The 20,058-nt window shown below is 49.4% G+C and overlaps 1 long non-coding RNA gene across 7 annotated transcripts in view; it reads right to left on the bottom strand.

Moving 5' to 3' along the window:
• Nucleotides 1–5,720: 5,720 nt before the first annotated feature.
• LOC141420889 (uncharacterized) overlaps nt 5,721–20,058 on the bottom strand; it is a 24,044-nt gene continuing 9,706 nt past the window's right edge. Inside the window, exons 1-4 of one of the 7 annotated variants that reach the window (XR_012445598.1) lie at nt 18,634–19,508; nt 13,983–14,425; nt 8,565–8,733; nt 5,721–8,121 (exon numbers count right to left, since the gene is read on the bottom strand). This is a non-coding gene — a long non-coding RNA (uncharacterized lncRNA). The other 6 variants (XR_012445597.1, XR_012445596.1, XR_012445595.1 and 3 more) reach the window with 6 other exon arrangements.

Raw genomic sequence — 20,058 nt, 5'->3', positions numbered from 1 at the left:
CAGGGCCGCCAGGTACCAGTGGCTCACACTGTAATCCTAGCTACTCAGGAGGCAGAGATCAGGAGGATCGCTGTTTGAAGCCAGCCCGGGCAAATAATATTCAAGACCCTACCTCGAAAAATCCCATCACAAAAAAGGGCTGATGGAGTGGCTCAAGTGGTAAGAGTACCTGCCTAGCAAATGTGAGGCCCTGAGTTCAAACCCCAGTGCTACAAAAAAAAAAAAAAAAAAGAACACTAAGGGCCCAGCTCCAGCCCTCTGCTCCACAGTGGCCTGCAACCTTCCTTTTAGGTATTAGCAGGTTGCTGATACCCGCTAATACTGCTTCCTCACCTGTGAAGTGGGGATGATGATAGGCTCTGCCTCACTGGTTTTTGAGGATTAAATGAGGTAATGCTTTCCAAGCACTTAGCATGTACCAGCCAGGTGAGGGCTAGGCACCACTTGCAGCCCCTAGCAAGTCTTGGTTTTCCCACACTTAAAATGGAAGATGAGCTTTACTTCCGTTTTGCTTCTTGAGACCCTATCTTAAAAAATCCTATCACAAAAAATTGGGCTGGTGGAGTAGTTCAAGGTGAAGCCCCTGAGTTCAAGCCCCAGTACTCCCCAACCCCCCAAAAAAATGGAAGTAAAGCCCAGTATGGTAGCTCATGCCTATAAACCCAGCTACTTGGGAAGCAGAGATGAAGGATCAAGATTTGAGGCCAGTCAGCCTGGGCAAAAAATTAGAGACCCTCTCTCAACATAATAAGCCAGGCACAGTGATGCATGCCTGTGAATCCCAGCTAGATAGGAGGTTTAGGTTAGGGATTGAGGGGATGAGACCCTACCTGAAAAATAAAGCAAAACAACAAGGACTGGGGTGTGGCTTGGCAAGTATAAGGCCTCGAGTTCAAACCCAAGTAGCATCCAAAAATAAAAAAGGAAGTAAAATTCTTTTTTGGTCCCTCACTTCACTCATCTCTACCTCTGAATAAGGAAGCAACTTTTCTCTCCTGAATAGCTAGCTCTACACGTGACATTACTATCCCATCTCTCCTTTGAATTCTCTGCTTTTCCCCCTTTCCGTTCTTCGGCTCTTTTAACATTTCTCTTTGCGTTTTCAGCCCTCACCCCTCTTTCCTGCCTCTTTCCCCCAGTCCTGCCTTTGGCCTCTCTTTCTCTCCCTCCCTCCCCTTTCCTCCTCTACTGCTTGTTATAAAAAAGAAATCTTTCTAAATACGCCAAAAAATGCACTCATCCCCAAGGACCCCGGTCCAGCACAAAGGACCAGTTCTTTCGAGCTGCTCCACGTGGCCCCCTTCTTGCCCACTGCCTTTGAATCATGGCCTCATTCGCATGACTGGAAGGGCTAGCAGGGCATTTTCCCATGTGGCTGGGTGGGGAGGCAGGCTGGGGTGGGGGGTTGGATGAGGGAGGGTAGAGCGAAGCAACTTAGGACCTTCCCAAAGTTTAACTCATCCACAGGAGGAAAACAAACAGCTTGCTTGATAGCATGAATCATTCCTCAGAACCTACAGGACTCTATCAGATTCACGGTACAGACTCGGGTTAGAAATCAGGAATACTAGCTGGGTGCGAGCGACTCAACACCTGTAATCCTAGCTACTTGAGAGGCTGAGATGGGAAGAATCAGGGTTCGAGGCCAGCTAGGGCAAGTAGTTCTTGTGACTGCCATCTCCGAAATAACCAGAGCAAAATGGACTAGAGGTGTGGCTCAATTCCAAAGGGGAGGGGGGAAAAGACATCAGGAATACGGTGTATACCAGGAGAGCAACCAAGTGGAAGAGTGGGTCCCAAGGCCATAGACAGCTACCTTCTTCTCAGCTGGAGGCAGAGAAGAGGCTCTGTAGCCCACTCTGTGACCCTTAGGAGACTAGCGTTCTTTTAACATTTTTTTGGCGGCACTGGGATTTGAACTCAGGGCCTCACACTTGCTAGGTAGGCATGCTTACCACTTGAACCTCACCTCTAGCCCACTCACAGGGTTCTTGAGGGAGCCCAAGGCAACCTGTACTTGAGGCCCCTCCCCATGCCTACGCCCTAGCTCTGTGCTCTCTAGCTAAGTCCCTGGTTCACAGGGGCAGTGACCTAGTGTGTGTGCAGCTCCTCCCCTCAAAAGCCCAAGTGACCTTGCTCTAGCTGAGTCCAGAAGAAAACACCCCTCTGCCATCCCTGGGCTGGGGGAAGGGAGCTGGGAAAGAGGGGGAGGGGCACCCATGACCTCGCAGTTCCAGGTAAAATCCAACCTTCTCATGGAAGGTAAAGGACAGGTGTGAAGCCAGCCCAGGCCTCAGCATGGCTCTGCCTCTAGAATTGCCCAGGCGAAGAAGAGCCCAAATGGTAGGAGAAGGCCTTGACCTTGGCATTCGCTTGTCTTCTGTGCCCAGGCCCTGAATTTCCTAGCCTTTTTCCTGCATTTTCAACAACCCCTCCTCCCTTCCCCACCCCACTTCACAGCAGCTGGGCCTCTGGAAGTCAGTGGTGTTTTCGAGTTAATCAAAAACTCCTGTACTTTGCTCTTGAATGGAGGCCATCATTCCTTTGTCCCTGGAAATGGGGTCAGCTTGCTTTCGCTGGCTTAAATTGTGTTTAGAAGAGTACAAGGGGAAAGTGGGGGGAGGAAAAGGGAATTATCATCTATCAGGGCCCCTGCTGAATATCAGGATCTGCTGGGCAGATACTGGCCTCCTAGCTGTCCTACTGGGTGGAGTCTCAATTTCACATTTAAGAAAAGGTGCCAGCTTTAAAGAACTGCCCCAGATCTCACATATCTGACATGAAGGATGGGGAAAGCTCTGAGGCTTCCGGTGGAGTTTGAGGGTATTCCTCATTCATGATCGGGTTAGAAAATAGAAAAGCCAAGAATAACTGATGGTCCAGCTTGGACAGAAGTGGTGGGAGTTGCAGGGTCTGGAAAGCCTGGGCTCTTAGCCAAAGGGAGAGCCCCAAGAGGACTGGGGAGGCCTGTGAGATTCAAAACTCCTTTGGCCTACAGGCCACCACCAAGATGGGCCTGTGCATGGAAGGTGGGGGCTGAAGAAGAGGCCCAGAGCTGCCATGGAACTCTGGAGAATCCTGGAGTGGACTAAGATTAGGAGTTTGGGATACTCTACTGAACAGCCCAGGGAAAAAGAACTTGTCCACACCTAAAATGGGTGTCCAGAAAAGCAAGGGGACTTGGGTAGCACCACCCTCTCCCTGCCCCTGCCCAACACCCGCTCCCTTGGGTCTCCCCCAAAAAGGGGCATCCAACAAAAGCACTAAATGTCAGTTCCTTTTGCTTCCTTCTACTTTCTCCCTCCCTCTTCCTCTCTCCTTTTCCTCCACTTTTCTGTCTCCCTCTCCTCAATCTGCCCTATAGAAAGAATTCCTATACTGACCAGGAAGCTCTGCTGGGATCTGGGAGGCCCAGGACTGAGGGAGAAGAAGGACCTGAGGAATGAGAGACAAAAGGGGGCATCACAAGGAGGACCTGGCGGGGGGAGGGGAGGGCTGGTTCTTGTGATAAGTGGCCCCAGAACCTTCTAAAGATGAGGGGTGCAGGAACAGGAGGAGAGAAAGAGGCAGGTCAAGATTGGGGGTCCTGGAGTCTCCTGTCCTTACTGCCCTACCAAGGAGCACATGGTGACATTGAGGGGCAGTCTGTTGGGGGAAAGAGCACAGTGGAGAAGAGCAGGGAAATTCCTGGATCTCCCAGGGGAGGGCAGGCCTCACCTGAGGTTGACAATGGGGCCCTGACCACATGGAGTGGGTTTCTGTAGGTGCCCAGAAGTGAATCACACCTCATGCGTGGGTGTGCGAGTCAGCGCACACTATCCTGTGTGTCTGGGGCTGGACCTACTACTTGCGGGTGACCGGTCCAAGGGTGCTGTCCTGTGCACTGTGGGGAGCCCCTAAAGCTGGAGGGGCCATGCACCAGTGTCCTGGTGTAGCCAGGTGCTGTGTCCCCTTCTCTGTGCTTTTGTGTCCTTGTCTATGCTTCTGTGTGTGCTACTGAAACCAGGTGTGTGCAAGAGTATCTCCATGTGTGAGTGTGTACAGACAGGGACAGGAAGGGCATGACTATAGAATCGGGACAGACTCTGTGTGACAATCCTGCAGAGAGGGAGAAGTGTGTCTGGGGAGGTGGGGAGGTACTGCATGTCAGGATGCTCCGAATTCCAGCAAACTCCAGTTCCTGAGTTTCCAGCTGTCCCAGCTAAACTGTGCACAGATGTGTGCTGCTTTGCTACAGCCATAAACAGACCTCCCAGGATTTTTCCAGAGGAAATGCAGAAATATTTTGGTGTCTGCTCTGAGCAGTAGGAACAAGAGTGGGGATGGGGCTTGAGGACAGGGCTTCCAACCTAAAGGAGCCAATGAGGAGGCAGAGCATTCTCCAAAGGCCAGCAGGGGGAAGGAAGGGCTTGGATGGCTTCCAGCTATAGGGTCTCACTAGGGCCCCAGCTACCAGCTGGAAGAGAGAAAGTCCAGCTGCCAGGGTGGCCAGCCCCCAGAGTCAGAACCATGCTGCTCCACCCTGCCCTGTCTCCAGCACACTGCAGGGAACATCACACAGACACAGGCAACCCAGCCATCCCTGCACAGTTACCTACATGCCCAAACACACAACACACATACTACACAAACCACCACCCCCACGTGCCCATCACCACCACACACACACACACACTCACACATACTCGCCCTCTCACACATCCTACATCCCAGATCAGAAGAGCAGTCTCAGATAACCTGCTGCACACATGCTCTAAACTGTGGGCCATTCCACCCCTACTCCCAGGGGTGCACTTATCCCAGGACAAATCCCCCCGACCCCCCCCACAGTTCTAGACCTTTCTAAGCCAAGGAATAGGCATGGTACTGTTCTTAGGCTCCTCATCAAAGCAAACTATGTAAAAGTTTAAAAGAATCTGGCATGCTCCTGTCCTAGACTACTTGGGTTAGTTAGACCCAGCCATCACCAGGAGGGGCTGGGGGGCATGAACTCGCCCATCAGCTGTACCTCCTCCTCCAGCCTCCCAGTGCCTTTTCAGTGAATGGCCTGGGACTCAGTCCTAACAGCTCTGTGCCCTTGAGGTAGGAGCGATCCTTGTGGGTTTTCCCAACAAACTCTTACTGAGCAATTACTCCAAGGAAAGCAGGCTAAAAGAAATACTTTCTGGACCCTACAGTAATACCTTCCCTTCAAGGAACAAAGTGTTCTGGGAGCCAGTGATGGGAAGGAACACTGGCAGACCAGAAAAGTGAAGTGTGTTGGCTTCCTGGAGGAGGCAGCATGTGGGATACCTTCGCCAGGGCAGCATTTACCTGTGCAGGTCATGGGGTAGGAGAATTCAGCTTCGCTCCTACCCTCACAGAACTCCCTAGCACTAACTTCCTAGCACAGCCTGTTTTACTATATTCTCAGCATATAATTTATCTTGTTTATGTGAATATCTGTTATCTGTCTCCACCCAGACAGTATAAACTAGGTGAGAGCGAAGGCCTTGGGGGTCTTTGTTTACTGCATTTAGTGACTGAATCCCCAGCACTTAGCACTTAGCATCAGGGGCTCTTTCAGTGGAGGAGGAAGATGGACAAAGGGGCAGCTCCTCAGCACTGACAGCCCTGAATTTCACAGGCTTTTTTTTAGCCCTAAGGCCGAGAACGAGAAGCTGTTACTCCAGCTTTCAAAGCTGGAGGGTTATTGCTCTAGGTGCTCGAGCCAGAGGCTTACTGCCTGGGCTTAGCTTACTTCAGCAACCATAAGTACAGCTCTGAATTTTGGGTGTCGGGACCCTCGGCTCTTAACCCTTAGTGGTTCTCTGAAGCTCTCAGCCACCTATTTTTGTCTGCTCTTAGTGCAACAAGCTCAGCCTGCTCTGTGTTGTTATCGGGACATAACATTGCAACAGCAAACAGTCAGTAAATAGAAGTCTCACGGACTAACCAGAAGACCACCAGTCTGTTTATTTAGTTAGAAGAGGAGTGTGGCATGCCTGTGCTCTGCTTGTAATTCCATCAGTCACAAACCTTACATAAGGATCGGTCACAAACTTTGCATTGCACCGATTGCAGGCTTTTTGCTGAGTCTCTGGGGCGGTGCTTCCCCCTCCAGTCCTGAGTGAGAGCACCTTGTCCAGAGTAGAGTCTTCCAAAGCTGGTACAAGTTCCTTGGAGTCCTTGTGACTTCAGCAGCACTGTAGTTGCAGTGTTCCTTGAAGCTGGAGTGTAGTTTCCTCAAGGTGTCCATTGAAGTGGTCACAGCAACTGGGATGCCATGAGGACATCCCAAAAGAGGGGCTGCTGTGCTCAAGGAAGAGGGGCATAGGAGAGAATGGCCTGTCAGCTATTATTCAAGGGGCCAAAGGGCACACCCCTGACAGTTTTGCCCATGAGAGGGGGCATTAAAGGGTGCTCATTACAGGAAATTCACACTGTCAACAGTTATTTAACACTACTTAACCCCTCGCCAGTACCCTCCAGAGAACTGAGTCCCTCTGAGTGGGGGAGGAAGGGAAACAGAGAGGGAAGGAGGAAGGAAACCTCATGTGTGCCAAGGCATGGGGGCATGGAGGTCAGTGGCAAGAGTAAGATGGTGGTGTGCCTTGAAGGTCAGAAAAACAGACTCAACATTTGCAGTGGGGGGCTATCAGGTGTACGAGCAGGACAGTGATGCAAATAGGTCAATGGTCCCCTGGCCTAGCTTACTAGAATGCAAAGTCTTTTGACCGTGAGACACGAAGGCCTTAGACATTTCCAATTAACAGGAAAACTCTATACAGCAGCAAGACTCAACTGTATGACTTTGATGCATGGAAAGCTCCCACATGAACCTATTATAGCATGACAGCTTACATTATAGGGGTGAGGACAGGAAAAAATGGATGTTCAGGTAAACAGGAAAAAATCAGGTATGTTTTCCCTCCATATCTTCACCCTCAGCCAGCCAACGGAAACCAGTCCTATATAGAAACAGGTTATGATCTTTGAGAAAAGATCAAAAGTCTGATCTTTGAGAACACACATTGATTCAGAGCAGTCAAACTGTTGCCTTTATCTAAAGCACAGCTGAATAGTGAGGATCCAAATGCATGAGGAAAGTGGCTTATTCACTCATGCCATCTTAGAGGCCTCCTTCACCCCTTGAGAGTATGGACCAAGCCAGTACCCTGTGTCTCACCCTTCGAGAAAGCAGCTCACCTGGCTTTAGGGCCACAGAGCCGGGTGACTTTGGCTGGTGGTGGGGATAGGCAGGACTGCATGAAAATGATTTTGCAAGCTGTCTGCTCACTTTCCAAAGCTGGGCAGGATGAAAGCTAGGGGGCACTTTCATTTTTAACTTTCCCCAGTTGAAGGAGGGTGTTTGTCTCAGCAAACACAACTGACAAGGCCTAGAGGTGTGGTCAGGAACTCCAGGGTATTTATTTAGGTTTTTAGCAGGGCTATCCAGTGTGTGCAGAGCTCACTGATAAGATTCCTTTGAAGACTTCCAGCCCTTCAGGCCCTAAGCCTAGAGCCCAAAGTTTCAGGCCCCCAAGGAGAGGTCACACCATCGGGAGAGCCCTTATCTAGGCAGGGAGGAGGCATCCTGGGCTCTGGTCATCACCCACAGGGACAACCTTCGGAGCAGGACATACAGAATTCTGTTGGAGCCAAGTTGACTCAGATGCCTCACAGTTCCAAAGAAGGGACAGAGTAGCAGAGGGATGTGACTGGAGAGGACATGTGGTAGGTGTGGTGGTTCTTGAGCCTTGGACTTGGAACTTCAGCCCAAACTCAGCCACTGGACCATGGGCAGTTCAGTTCTTCCTTCTGTGCCACAATTTCCTCGTCTGCAAAATGGAGAAGCCTTGGCCACTCTGCCTGCTTCAGCTGCCATGGGGGGATTGAATGAGCCAGGAGACGTAATGGGTGTGTGTTGCACATATGGGGATGATGAGGCCATTTTCTTCCTCACTATGACACACAGTGTGGCAGCACAGGGGATAGAAAGGCCCTGTACTTGGAGTTAATTAGGAAAGTCTTCCTTCTCACTAGCTGTCTGGGGCCTGAGTCCCAACTCCGCCACTCACCACATAGGTGAACATGAGCCAGATGTCTCAGCTCTCTGAGCCTTCACTCCTTTGTCCTGAGCTGGGAAGAGAAAGAATGTTGACACTCAATGATGGCTAAGGTGCTTTTGAGCTCTGCATCTTTTCCCTGGAGCCTTCCCAACCCAGCTCCAGGGCCCTGAGCCCTCCTTCTGTTTTTGTTTTTTGGTTTTTTTCACCCTCAGCTAAAGTGAGACCTGAGAAGAGGAAGCTGGGCTGGCACTGGCTGGTTGATATGTGAGGATGGTTACAGGTGGTGGCAGAGGATGGGACTGACCAAGCCAGGGACAGCAAAGATGCACTTATAACAGCTCCTTATGTGAACAAGCAAGAGATGGGCTAGGGGTGCCAGTGGGAACAATGGCTCCAGGGGCTGGGCTGCATGTCCTTTATTCAGTCCTTCATTTATCTGCTTAGACACTACTCAACGAGACGCTACTGTGTGCCGGGCACTGTCCAGGGTATTGGGAATACTGACGTGAGTACCTTCACAGCCTCCTGGAGACTCGATAAATCTCCCACACAGCGTGAGAAGCGCTGAGACAGCAGGTGCACTGGGTGCTGTGCAAGTACTGGGTGCCACCATGGGGCGTGGAGGGGGGCTTGCGTCCAGCTGAGTGGGATAGTTCTCTCCTTAGACACTGTAGGCAGCTTGCTGAGATGATGAGAAAATACAGAAATTGCTTGGTGCCCCACAACTTAGGGAGTGGTAAGAACAAAATACCCGAGAGAAAGGTTACTGGGTGGGATAATTAATGTTTTGCTAAGGAGGAAAACATGAATGTGTGTTGCTCAGCATGCAAACACCTCAGCTAACAAACGGCTCAGCGAAAACAAGTGGAACCATGGGATTCTTCCCACAAAGATTAAAAGAGAGACAGAGAGAGAGAGAAGACAGCAGTCACAAACACTCCTCCTCCTCCTGTGGCTGAAAGAACATTCCCCACCCAGGTGAGAAAACCAAGGCCCAGATCAGGAAGGGCCCTCACCTCAGCTCCTTCATGACGGTGGTGGTCCTGGTGCACACACCCGACTCCCCGTTACTGGGGTTCGGGGGGTTCTGCACACACTGGTTGAGCATTCTAAGGGTCATGCATTGTTTTTGTTCTTCTTCTTCTTTTTCAGTGCTGGGGATCAAATCCAGTGTCCCGAGTATACTAGGCAAGATTCTGCCACTGAGCTACACTCCTAGCCCCAGGACAAGTGGGTGTCATTTCTAGGGCTCAGGACATGCATGGGTCAGTGCCTAGCACGTGCAATGCTCTGGGTTCCATACCCAGAACCCAAAAATAATGCTAATAGTAATAGAGCTTACTTCTAGATAACCTGCCTCCTCGCCCAGTCTCATCTTCTCAGGAAGGCTGCATGTCTCCAACTTCTGTCCCAGTGGAAGTGCCAGCTTAAAATATGTTTTTTCTTCCTTCCTTCCTTCCTTCCTTCCTTTTTCTTTTGGGGGGGGCAGTATTGGAGTTTGAACTCAGTGCCTTGCATTTACTAGGCAGGTGCTCTATCACTTGGGCCTCACCTCTAGCCCAGAACTTAGCTCTTTTTTTTGTTGTTTTGGCTGTACTAGGGTTTGAACTCAGGGCCTTGTACTTGTGAGGCAGGTTGCTCCACCACTTGTGCCACGCCCCCAGCCAGAATCAATCACCACTTAATAGAATGTGAAAGAGTTACTTTTGTTTCTACAAAAATATGCATGCAGAATCTCCAGGTGACAGGACAAAGCTGAATATGCCTCTTTTCAAATAGATACCAGAGCTTACCAAGAACCACTAATTAGTACTAAGCATCAGAACCAAGGTGGTGAGTCCCCAAGGGGAGAGTCAGCAGACTCAGCACAGGGGGCCTGGGAAAAAGAAGATTCGCCACTGGTTGTTGGCAGGGGCTGGCAGTGCCTGTGGCTCTGACTCAAGCCTGTGGTTATCCTGAGGTCATCCTTCACCAAGGGTACCCTTGACCATGGAAGATCATCACATGTGGTCCCTCCTTTTCCCCATCTGAGTGCTTGCATCTCCACTGGAACACACAGGCAAGTCTTTGGCCGGCCAGCTCCTTTCCAGTTTAAACCTCACAGGTCAGTGTCAAGATCAGGGTCTCCTCTACCCTGACAGTGGACAGTAACTAGAGTATGTGCTCTCAAAATCAAAGTGGACAGGATTAGCATCCAGGTTTGCTAGCTAGCATGTGATTTTGACATTTGCGTTAAACTTTTCCCAACAATAAAATAGAAGAAATGTTTATTTCACATTACTGGGCGGGGGCGGGGGGGGGGGGTGGAGGGGAGCTCAGTGGTAGAGCACTGGCCTAGCAGGCACAAGGCCCTGAGTTCAATCCCCAGTGCTATGCACATTTGTTGTATTAAATGAGACTAACTTAAAAAACATATTTTAAAAAGTATGTTGTTGACACCACCACCAACAGGTGTTGGTGAGGATTCGGGCAAAAAGGAACCCTCTTACACTGTTGGTGGGAATGTAAACTAGTACAACCACTCTGGAAAAAAATTTGGAGGCTACTTAAAAAGCTAGACATTGATCTGCCATTTGATCCAGCAATACCACTCTTGGGGATATACCCAAAAGACTGTGACACAGATTACTCCAGAGGCACCTGCACACCCATGTTTATTGCGGCACTATTCACAATAGCCAAGTTATGGAAACAGCCAAGATGCCCCACCATTGACGAATGGATTAAGAAAATGTGGTATCTATACACAGTGGAATTTTATGCAGCCATGAAGAAGAACGAAATGTTATCATTCGCTGGTAAATGGATGGAATTGGAGAACATCATTCTGAGTGAGGTTAGCCTGGCCCAAAAGACCAAAAATCGTATGTTATCCCTCATATGTGGACATTAGATCAAGGGCAAACACAACAAGGGGATTGGACTATGAGCACATGATAAAAGCGAGAGCACACAAGGGAGGGGTGAGGATAGGTAAGACACCTAAAAAATTAGCTAGCATTTGTTGCCCTTAACGCAGAGAAACTAAAGCAGATACCTTAAAGCAACTGAGGCCAATAGGAAAAGGGGACCAGAACTAGAGAAAAGGTTAGATCAAAAAGAATTAACCTAGAAGGTAACACACACGCACAGGAAATCAATGTGAGTCAATGCCCTGTATAGCTATCTTTATCTCAACCAGCAAAACCCCTTGTTCCTTCCTATTATTGCTTATACTCTCTCTACAACAAAATTAGAGATAAGGGCAAAATAGTTTCTGCTGGGTATCGAGGGGGTGGGGGGGAGAGGGAGGGGGCGGAGTGGGTGGTAAGGGAGGGGGTGGGGGCAGGGGGGAGAAATGACCCAAGCCTTGTATGCACATATGAATAATAAAACAATAAAAAATAAATAAAAAGAAAAAAGAAAGTATGTTGTTGACCTTAGCTTCCTTCTTCTGTCTTAGGTCAGGCTTCTAAGAGATTTGGATGCATTTACTGGAATGAACCCCATCAGGGAGTGAAGGGAGGAGGCTTGGATTGAGGGAGATGTTGATGGAACTGCTGGAGATGTTGATGGAACTGGCTGGGACTCAGCCAGTCCCACGGAGAGCTCTGTGCTGGAGTGACCAGCAGAGATGTCCGAAGTTAAGGCAAGGAGGCTGGCCCTTTACTCCCCACATCAGCAGATCACTGGATGCAAGCTGGTCCCCACATCAAGATGGGGCCTATCCTTGGGCACCCCAGCTCTCTTCAGGCGACATAGTTGTGGGCCTTCCCGGCCATCACTGCACACCTGGGGCAGTGTCTCCACCCTAAAGGATACACTGGACCACACATTTCATCTCTCTCCTTTTTTTTTTTTACTGTACTTAAATCTCATTTGATTTTTTTTAATTTTTATTTTTTTATTATTCATATGTGCATACAATGCTATCATCTCTCTCCTTGACCCCACAACTAATACCAGTTTCCAAGAAGTGAGCTAAACTTGCTTCAGCAGAGAGGCTGTCTGGGAATGAGAAAGCTGATGGTCCTGTTTGGGCCCATGTATGGATTTAAACGAATCTTTTCATTTTTTCTATCCTCAGTATCCTCTGTCTCCCTCTTCTTCCTTCTCTCTCCTTTTTCTTTCTTTTTTTTTTTCCAGACAGGATCTCATTATGTAACCCAGGCTGGCCTTGAACCCATGGTCTTTCTGCCTCCGCCTCCCCAGTGCTGAAATTACAGACATGGACCACTATGCCCTGCCTTATGTTTAAAAGGATTCTAAAAACTTCTCTGCCTTCCTATAGGGTTGCAGAAAGGATAAAAAGCCCTAATACAAGTTGTGAAAGGCTTGGAAACCTGTGCCATTATTATAACATAGAAACCACACACACCATAATGTCTAAGTCAGTCCTAACACCAGTTATTCTTTCGTGTGCTCCTCAAGTTCACTCCTTCCTGTCAGGCTGTGTCCCTTTGTGAGATGAGGAAAATGGGTCACTCAAGGATGCTGGACAGCTGTGCTCTGAGGGCTGGTGAGAGAACTGCTTCTTGCAGGAGGGAAGTGGTGGGGTGTGCAGGCAGCAGGGGCCTGAGCGCCATGACAATGCTGCCCTTGAAAGGGCTAGACTCAGATCTGGCCTTCATAAGGGGTAGAGGGCACTGCGTACCAGGACAGGAGGCACAGATCTGGCACCCCAGAATGCTTCCTTGAGTGCCTCACAATGTCTTGGGGAGGAAGCAGGTGGCCCTATGACCTGCTCCCCTTTTGCCCCTGCACCTGGACCCAGGAAGTCTCAGCTGCCACCTGTGTCCATCAGCAGCCCCTGCTCTAGGAGTGAGCTAAGCCCTGGAAGCATGCTATAACTTGGCAGGGCTGACTCTCACCTCATGCACATCTGTCTGGCCCTCCACAGAGGCAAACCAAGTCTTCTTCCTCAAGTCCAGCTTTCAGGCATCATTTCTCAGTTATTTCAAAGCCTGCTTTTATTCTTTTTCTTTTCAATTGTTTCTGCTGGACTCTACAGCCTAGAACATTTTAGCTGATGTAATCCTTGCCTTGACTCTTCCTTATTCCCTCTTTCTCTAGGCCTTTTTGGTAGGAAGGAGCGAGAGAGGCCTTCAAAGGAAACTGAGTTTCTAATACCAGTGCCCCATGTGGAGAGGTTCCTACAGAGGCATGCAGCAGTCACCCGGGGAGCTGGTTAAACAGACAGATGCCTGTGCCACCCCCAGGAATCAGTATGTCACCGAGCCCCCTCCCCCAGCTCTTTGCACAGCTGTGAATGGTGGGACCCCTGAGGGTTGACTTAGATGTCTGAGCGCTGGAGTCTGCCTAAGCCAGCACACTGCTGCAGCTGCAAGCCTGCATTGATGGAGGAAGGCAACCCTGGGTTCTGACACCGTTACTCTAAGTCAGTGGTCCTCGATGTGTGGCCCAGAGCCAGCAACTCAGCATCGCCAGGAGACATGTCAGAAGTGCAGGTTCTCTTTCCCTTCAGACCTGCTGAAACAGAGCCCTGGCAGTGGGGTCTGGCCCTCCAGGTGACCCTCAGGCACACTGAAACTTGAGGGTTGGGATGGGAGCCCATGAGCTCTCCAACCCACACGTTTTTCTCACTAGAACCTTCAGAAGAGCATGGTTGACTTTGACCCTTAGTTAGAACAGGGTGGTCATTTATGCCACTGTTTACTAGAGCCAGAGAGCAAAGGTGGGGTGGCCTCCCAGCACAGTCCAAGGTTCTGGTGTTTATGGTGAGGAGAAAGTCTGGAATAACACAAGAGAAAGGTTCTAGAATGCAGCCTGCTGGGAGTTCATAGACACTGAGAGACCTAGGCCACTCCAGAGCCCCAAAAGCAAAGGGTGGTATTTCTGTACACAGCACCCTCCACCACGGTGGAGTTGTCAGCTTCTGACAACTGCTGGTTTTTATTTTAAATAAAAACCTTAGAAACTTAAATGACTTACCCAACATCTCTCAGCAAATTAGTGACTGACACCAGACTCAGGTAGAGGATGTGTGATCTGAAAGAAAAATCTCAGTGTCTGGGGTACCAGGCTTGTGGATTCATTTAGTCGTTCAACAAACAGCACCTACAGACTGCCAGCAGACATGGTCCGTGTTTTCTACTTGGGTCTCCTCTCTGAGTTTGGGAGGTAGGGGCGATCTTACCTTTTCACTGGAGGAAAACTGAGGCTTCCTAAGGGAAAAACTGCTCTCCCAAGGCCCACAGCATAGAAGCAAGTAGCAGAGCCAGGAATTGAATTCAGGTGACTGTTGTGAGTCCAGAGTTTGGCCCACAGCTGATTTCTCCCAGGAGAGCCAACGAAATCTTAATGGCCAGGCTGAGGCATGTGGCTGGAGTAGTAGAGCACTTCCCTAGAAAGCTCAAAGCCATGGGGTTCAAGCCCTGTAGTGCCAAAAAAAAAAAAAAAAAAAAAAAGTGCCAACAGCTCCTCTCATCCTGGGAAAACCCATGAAGAGCAACAGGTCCCCGACCATTCCCCAGGACACAAGCCAGCTCTGCTCTCGTGCCAGCCTCAGCCCAAGATTGTGCAGAAAAGGCCGAGGACAATCGACTGGCTGTGCCCCTCAGTGCATGAGGCCCTAGGCCTGGCTCAGAGCCCCCATTCCCTCTTGGGCCTCTAGCTCTCTCCCACCCCCACCTCCACCCCTCGTTCAGCATGGCCTTGGGCAGGGAGGGCCTCACCATTAGTTCCAGACACCACGTCTCCTCTATTTATGGGTTTTTTTCTTTGCTTCTGCGGTTCTCCCTGGATGAATGCCCCCTTTCCCTGGATTTACAGCATCCTCCCGCGGTGGGGTTGATGTCACTTTAATGAGAGTTACAGCTGCCTTCCACTGTGACTGCTGCATTCCAATTTACTGCCTGGCCTCTGGGAGCCCAGCAGGGTTGCTCCCTGGCAGGGAGGGAAGGCTGTGCTCCCTGGCATGGAGTCTGGGTAGAGGTTGGACCACTGCAGTCTCTCCTTGAGGCACCCCAACTCCCCGAACCCATTGCCAGCTAGGAATTGGAGCTTGGCTCCTTGGTAAAACAGGAAAAATTAAAAATGTCTGTGGGTGCAGACTTAACCCTATAGGTTTGGGAAAAAAGATCTTAAAGCTTTCCCAACTGCCCCCCCCACTCCCACTACCCTCACCCACCATCCACACCCTAAAAATCAAAGTTCTGAAGCAGAGAACTGAGAGCAGAGGAAGGTGGGGGCATTCACAGAAAGCCTGTTGTTTCCTAGTTGAATCCAGATGTGGAGCCAGGATGGGGAGTTGGGAGGGTGCATGGAGGCTGTCTGGCAACAGGAGGGGAGAGAAGGAAAACTGAGAAAACAGAACTCCCAGCAGGAACCACAGAGATCACTCTGCATTTCAGTGACTCTCCTCCTCAGGAGCTCAGTCTTATCCCAAATTGGCCTCCATTGCTTCCAGTTAATAAATCCAAAGCGCTACTGCCAGTGCTGCCATGGACCAACCACGTATGGAAAACCTGAGAAAACTGAGCCGTTTGGAGAGCACTTATTAGGTACCTCGAGCTGTGCAGCCAAGGCCCGAAGGCGGCTGTGTGGACTTTTCTCTGTGCCACAGGCCCAGTTGTGAAAGCCAATGCGTGGCCCTGGCCCTACAGATAGAGCTGTAGGGTGAGGAGTCCCGGATGTTGAGTATAGTACTTTAACACTCATGACGACTCCAGGGATAGGAGTCATCAGATCTGTTTTCCTGACGAAGAATTGAAGCCTTGGATCTTAGGGGTGAGTTAAGTCTCTGATTTATGGCCACCCAGCGATGAAGTGGCAAAAACAGTTCAGAACTGGCCTGTGTAAACGAACCCCTAGCCCTTGACACACCCCTCACTTTGGAGCTCCAGCACGTGCCCATCTTTATACAAACCCAAAGTTTGGGAGATGCTGACTGATACCATCAATGACCCCAAGCCCACCAGTTCCTAGAAAGTTGCTCAGAGTGGCCCCACAGTCATGCTGGAGGCATGTGCCTAAGGATAAGACTTTGACCGTGTGTTTATAATGGAGGTGTGTTTTGGAGATGGGAGGAGTCCACAGTAAAGAAGGAGACCGGCGCTGTCCTGGAGGACACAGGGTGAAGGTTCACCCAGAGGCTTCCTTAGGACACTAAGAAGTGAGAGGGGAAGGACCTGCCCTTGCCCTGCCCCACCTCCCCATTGCCTTATCCTGTCCAGGAACAGGAGGTCCACAGTCAGGTCCAAAGGCACAGCTGGGAGAGAGAGTCTAGGGCTGCCAAGATGCCAGCAACTCCACCAGACCTAGCCTGGAGGCAGACACCTGGTCCTGGGCAAAAAGGCTGAGGTCAAGGCCAGGGTGGAGACCCAGGGCTATGTGGGCACCACAAGCTCTGGAGGGTAGGAGCTCAGCCATGGGAATCAGATGGGCTGGGTGTGACCTTGGCTTAAAGCTTGTGCCTCACTTTCCTCTTCTGTTAAAAGGTGGGAAATGGTAAGTCCCATTTCCTGGAACCAGGTGGGGATGAAATGTGTGAGGCTGCGTGAAAGCATTCAGACCAGCACTGCTATGGAGGTAGTGCTCCAGGATTGTTCTACATTCATTTTCCACCATCCAGGCCTCAATTTCCTTCGGTTTACTCTGAGTAGAAGAATCCTTTTGGCTGAAACCATACAGTTCCGCCAGGTCTCCCCAGACCACTCATTCTAGGACCCAAGGGACCATACAGGTATTAATTAGCAAAGCCTCAAAACAGGCCCAGGCGGAGAGGGATCCTCGTTAACGTTAATTGGTACCATCAGATCTTTGCCCAGTCAAGATAGAGCAGTGCATGCTGGGATAGCCTCCCTGCCCTCAGGGTTCACATGCCCAAGCTGTACACCCAGAGCAGCGGCTGTGGTCGAGTGGACAGGCAAGCCGCTCCTCCCCTCCTTCCCTCAGGCCTCACAGGGCCCAGCCTGTGGGAGGGGCAGCAGAAAGCCAGGGGAGAGGGAAGGATGGGGCTCCCATCTCCTGTGAAAGAGTCAGACTGTGTTCCTGCACCAAGAAACACTGTTCAAGTACAACCCTATTGTGGACTCTGCTGCGTACCAATGCCAAGGGCTGCACCTGAGAGGAGACACAAGGCTCTCAAACTAATTGTGTGCCCTGGAAGCCTGTTTAAAATGCACAGGAATGGGCAATGCCTGTCAAGGACCAGAAGCGTGTTTGTTTGTTTGTTTGTTTGTTTTTTGGTGTTGGGGATTTAACTCAGGGCCTCATGCATGCTAAGCAAACACTTTACCACTCCCAGCCCTCAGGAACCTGTATTTTTATTTTATTTTATTTTTGTTTTTTGTGTGTTTTGGTGTTTGTTTTTAGCATGAATATGGTTTGAACTCAGCGCTTCAGCACTTGCAAAACAGGTACTCTACTATCTGAGCCACACCTCCAGTCCATTTTACTCTGGTTATTTGGAGATGAAGTCTCACAAATTATTTGCTGGGGCTAGCCTCTAACCACAGTCCTTCTGATCTCCACCTCCCAAGTAGCTAGGATTACAGGTGTGAGCTACCAATGCTTGCCTTGTTTGTTTTGATTTTGGAGATAAGGTTGCCCTAGGTACCCCAGGCCAACCTTGAACCTGCCTCAGCCTCCTGAGTACTGTATTTTTAGTAGGTCTACAGAGCTACGCTTTAACTGACTTGGGAATGACAGAGGGATGGCATTTGTATGCCCAGTGCAAAAGCCTTGCACAATGAACAGTGACTGATGACAAAGTACTTGAGCGAGAGAGGGAGTAGAACCAAGAGTCTATATGAATGGTTCTGTAGAATCTGAACACAAGACCTGCCTTGCTCCAGTTCTCCACTCAAGGACAAGGTGCTGTGCATCCCTGGCCCGTTCCCTTTTGTGGTTGGGATGAGACTTTTCCTGCTGAAGTTCCAAGTTGTTGTCAAAATTCTAAGAGAAGTTCTAGTTCACACAGAAGAAACCCTACAGGGTTGCTCTCCCACTCACATCAATCCAAGGTCAGGGATCCCTGAGAAAGAATTGTATTTGCAGAAAGATGAACATAGACTCAAAGGTCTGCACATGGCTTCCAGAGTTCTGGACCCCAAACTCTAGCTCCCCACTGTTAAGGATCCCTGCTGGGCGTCCTTTGATCTGTGAGTCATTGTTAATAGCAGGGAGGGACAAAGGCGAAGAGAAGCCAGGAGCAGGGTCTGTGCACAGAGGAAGGGCTGCCAGGGTTCTGCCCTTGGAGGAAGGAAGCCAAGGGTTGCCCCACCCAAGGTCTCGGGTTTGAAACCTGCTCTGGTCTCCTCCAATCTTGTCCAAGAGCATCTGGGGCAACCGCAATTACCAAGGGGAACTTTAAGGTCCCCACCTTCCAATTAAAGACTCCAATGGCTTCCGCCTGTAATCCTAGCTACTCAGGAGGCAGAGATCAGGAGGATCAGGGATCGCAGTTCAAAGCCACCCTGGGCAAATAGTTCTTGAGACCCTATCTCAAAAGTACACAACATAAAACAGGGCTAGCAGAGTGGCTGAAGTGATAGAGTGCCTGCCTAACTAGTGTGAGGCCCTGAGTTCAAGTCCCAGTACCACCAATAGTAATAATAATAGAAATAATGACAGTACCTACCTGAAAGGGTGGACTTTGATTTGCAAAGAATTCATGAAGAGCCTAGGGTAGTGACCTGCGGAATACTAGCACACATAAGTGATTCCAATTACTGATCATAGCCTTCTGATGTGCACAGACTATTTGCAGGTGACAGAATCTGTCCACACTGAGGACAAAGTGGAAAGTTTCCATTCAAGATAAGAAAATCTGTGCTATTCAATACTACTCTTGGGGATATACCCAAAAGACTGTGACACAGATTACTCCAGAGGCACCTGCACACCAATGTTTATTGCAGCACTATTCACAATAGCCAAGTTATGGAAACAGCCAAGATGCCCCACCACCGACGAATGGATTAAGAAAATGTGGTATCTATACACAATGGAATTTTATGCAGCCATGAAGAAGAACGAAATGTTATCATTCGCTGGTAAATGGATGGAATTGGAGAACATCATTCTGAGTGAGGTTAGCCTGGCCCAAAAGACCAAAAATCGTATGTTCTTCCTCATATGTGGACATTAGATCAAGGGCAAACACAACAAGGGGATTGGACTTTGATCACAAGATAAAAGCAAGAGCACACAAGGGAGGGGTGAAGATAGGTAAGACACCTAAAAAATTAGCTAGCATGTGTTGCCCTCAACGCAGAGAAACTAAAGCAGATACCTTAAAAGCAACTGAGGCCAATAGGAAAAGGGGAACAGGAACTAGAGAAAAGGTGAGATCAAAAAGAATTAATCTAGAAGGTAACACACACGCACAGGAAATTAATGTGAGTCAATGCCCTATATAGCTATCCTTATCTCAACCAGCAAAAACCCTTGTTCCTTCCTATTATTGCTTATACTCTCTCTACAACAAAATTAGAGATAAGGGCAAAATAGTTTCTGCCGGGTATTGAGGGGGTGGGGGGGAGAGGGAGGGGGCGGAGTGGGTGGTAAGGGAGGGGGTGGGGGCAGGGGGGAGAAATGACCCAAGCCTTCTATGCACATATGAATAATAAAACAATAAAAAAAAAGAAAATGTGTGCTATTCATGAGAAAAGACTTTCTAGTTGAAAGCTAGTTAATATCCTGTATTTGCGTTTTTGTTTTTTGTGTTTGGGGGAATTTTGTTTGATTTTTGTCCATGTTGTTTTTTGAGTCATTGTCTCATTATGAAGCCCAGGCTGGCCTCAAACTCACAATCCTCCTGCCTCAACCTCAAAACTGCTGGGATTACTGGTGTGTGTCACCATGCTCAGCATAAGTTCCTGTATGTGTAATTGAATTCCTTGAGGACATTACAGGACTTTTTTGTGTGTGTAGCAGGACTGGAGCTTGAACTCAGGGCTTTACTCTTGCAAAGCAGACACTTTACCACTTGAGCCACACCTGCAGTCCATATTAGTGTAGTTATTTTGGAGATGAAGTTCTCTTAAACTATTTGTCTGGGCTG

Source organism: Castor canadensis, chromosome 2, assembly GCF_047511655.1.
Source record: "Castor canadensis chromosome 2, mCasCan1.hap1v2, whole genome shotgun sequence".
Lineage (NCBI taxonomy): Eukaryota > Metazoa > Chordata > Mammalia > Rodentia > Castoridae > Castor > Castor canadensis.
This window is presented reverse-complemented; position numbering and strand designations above follow the sequence as displayed.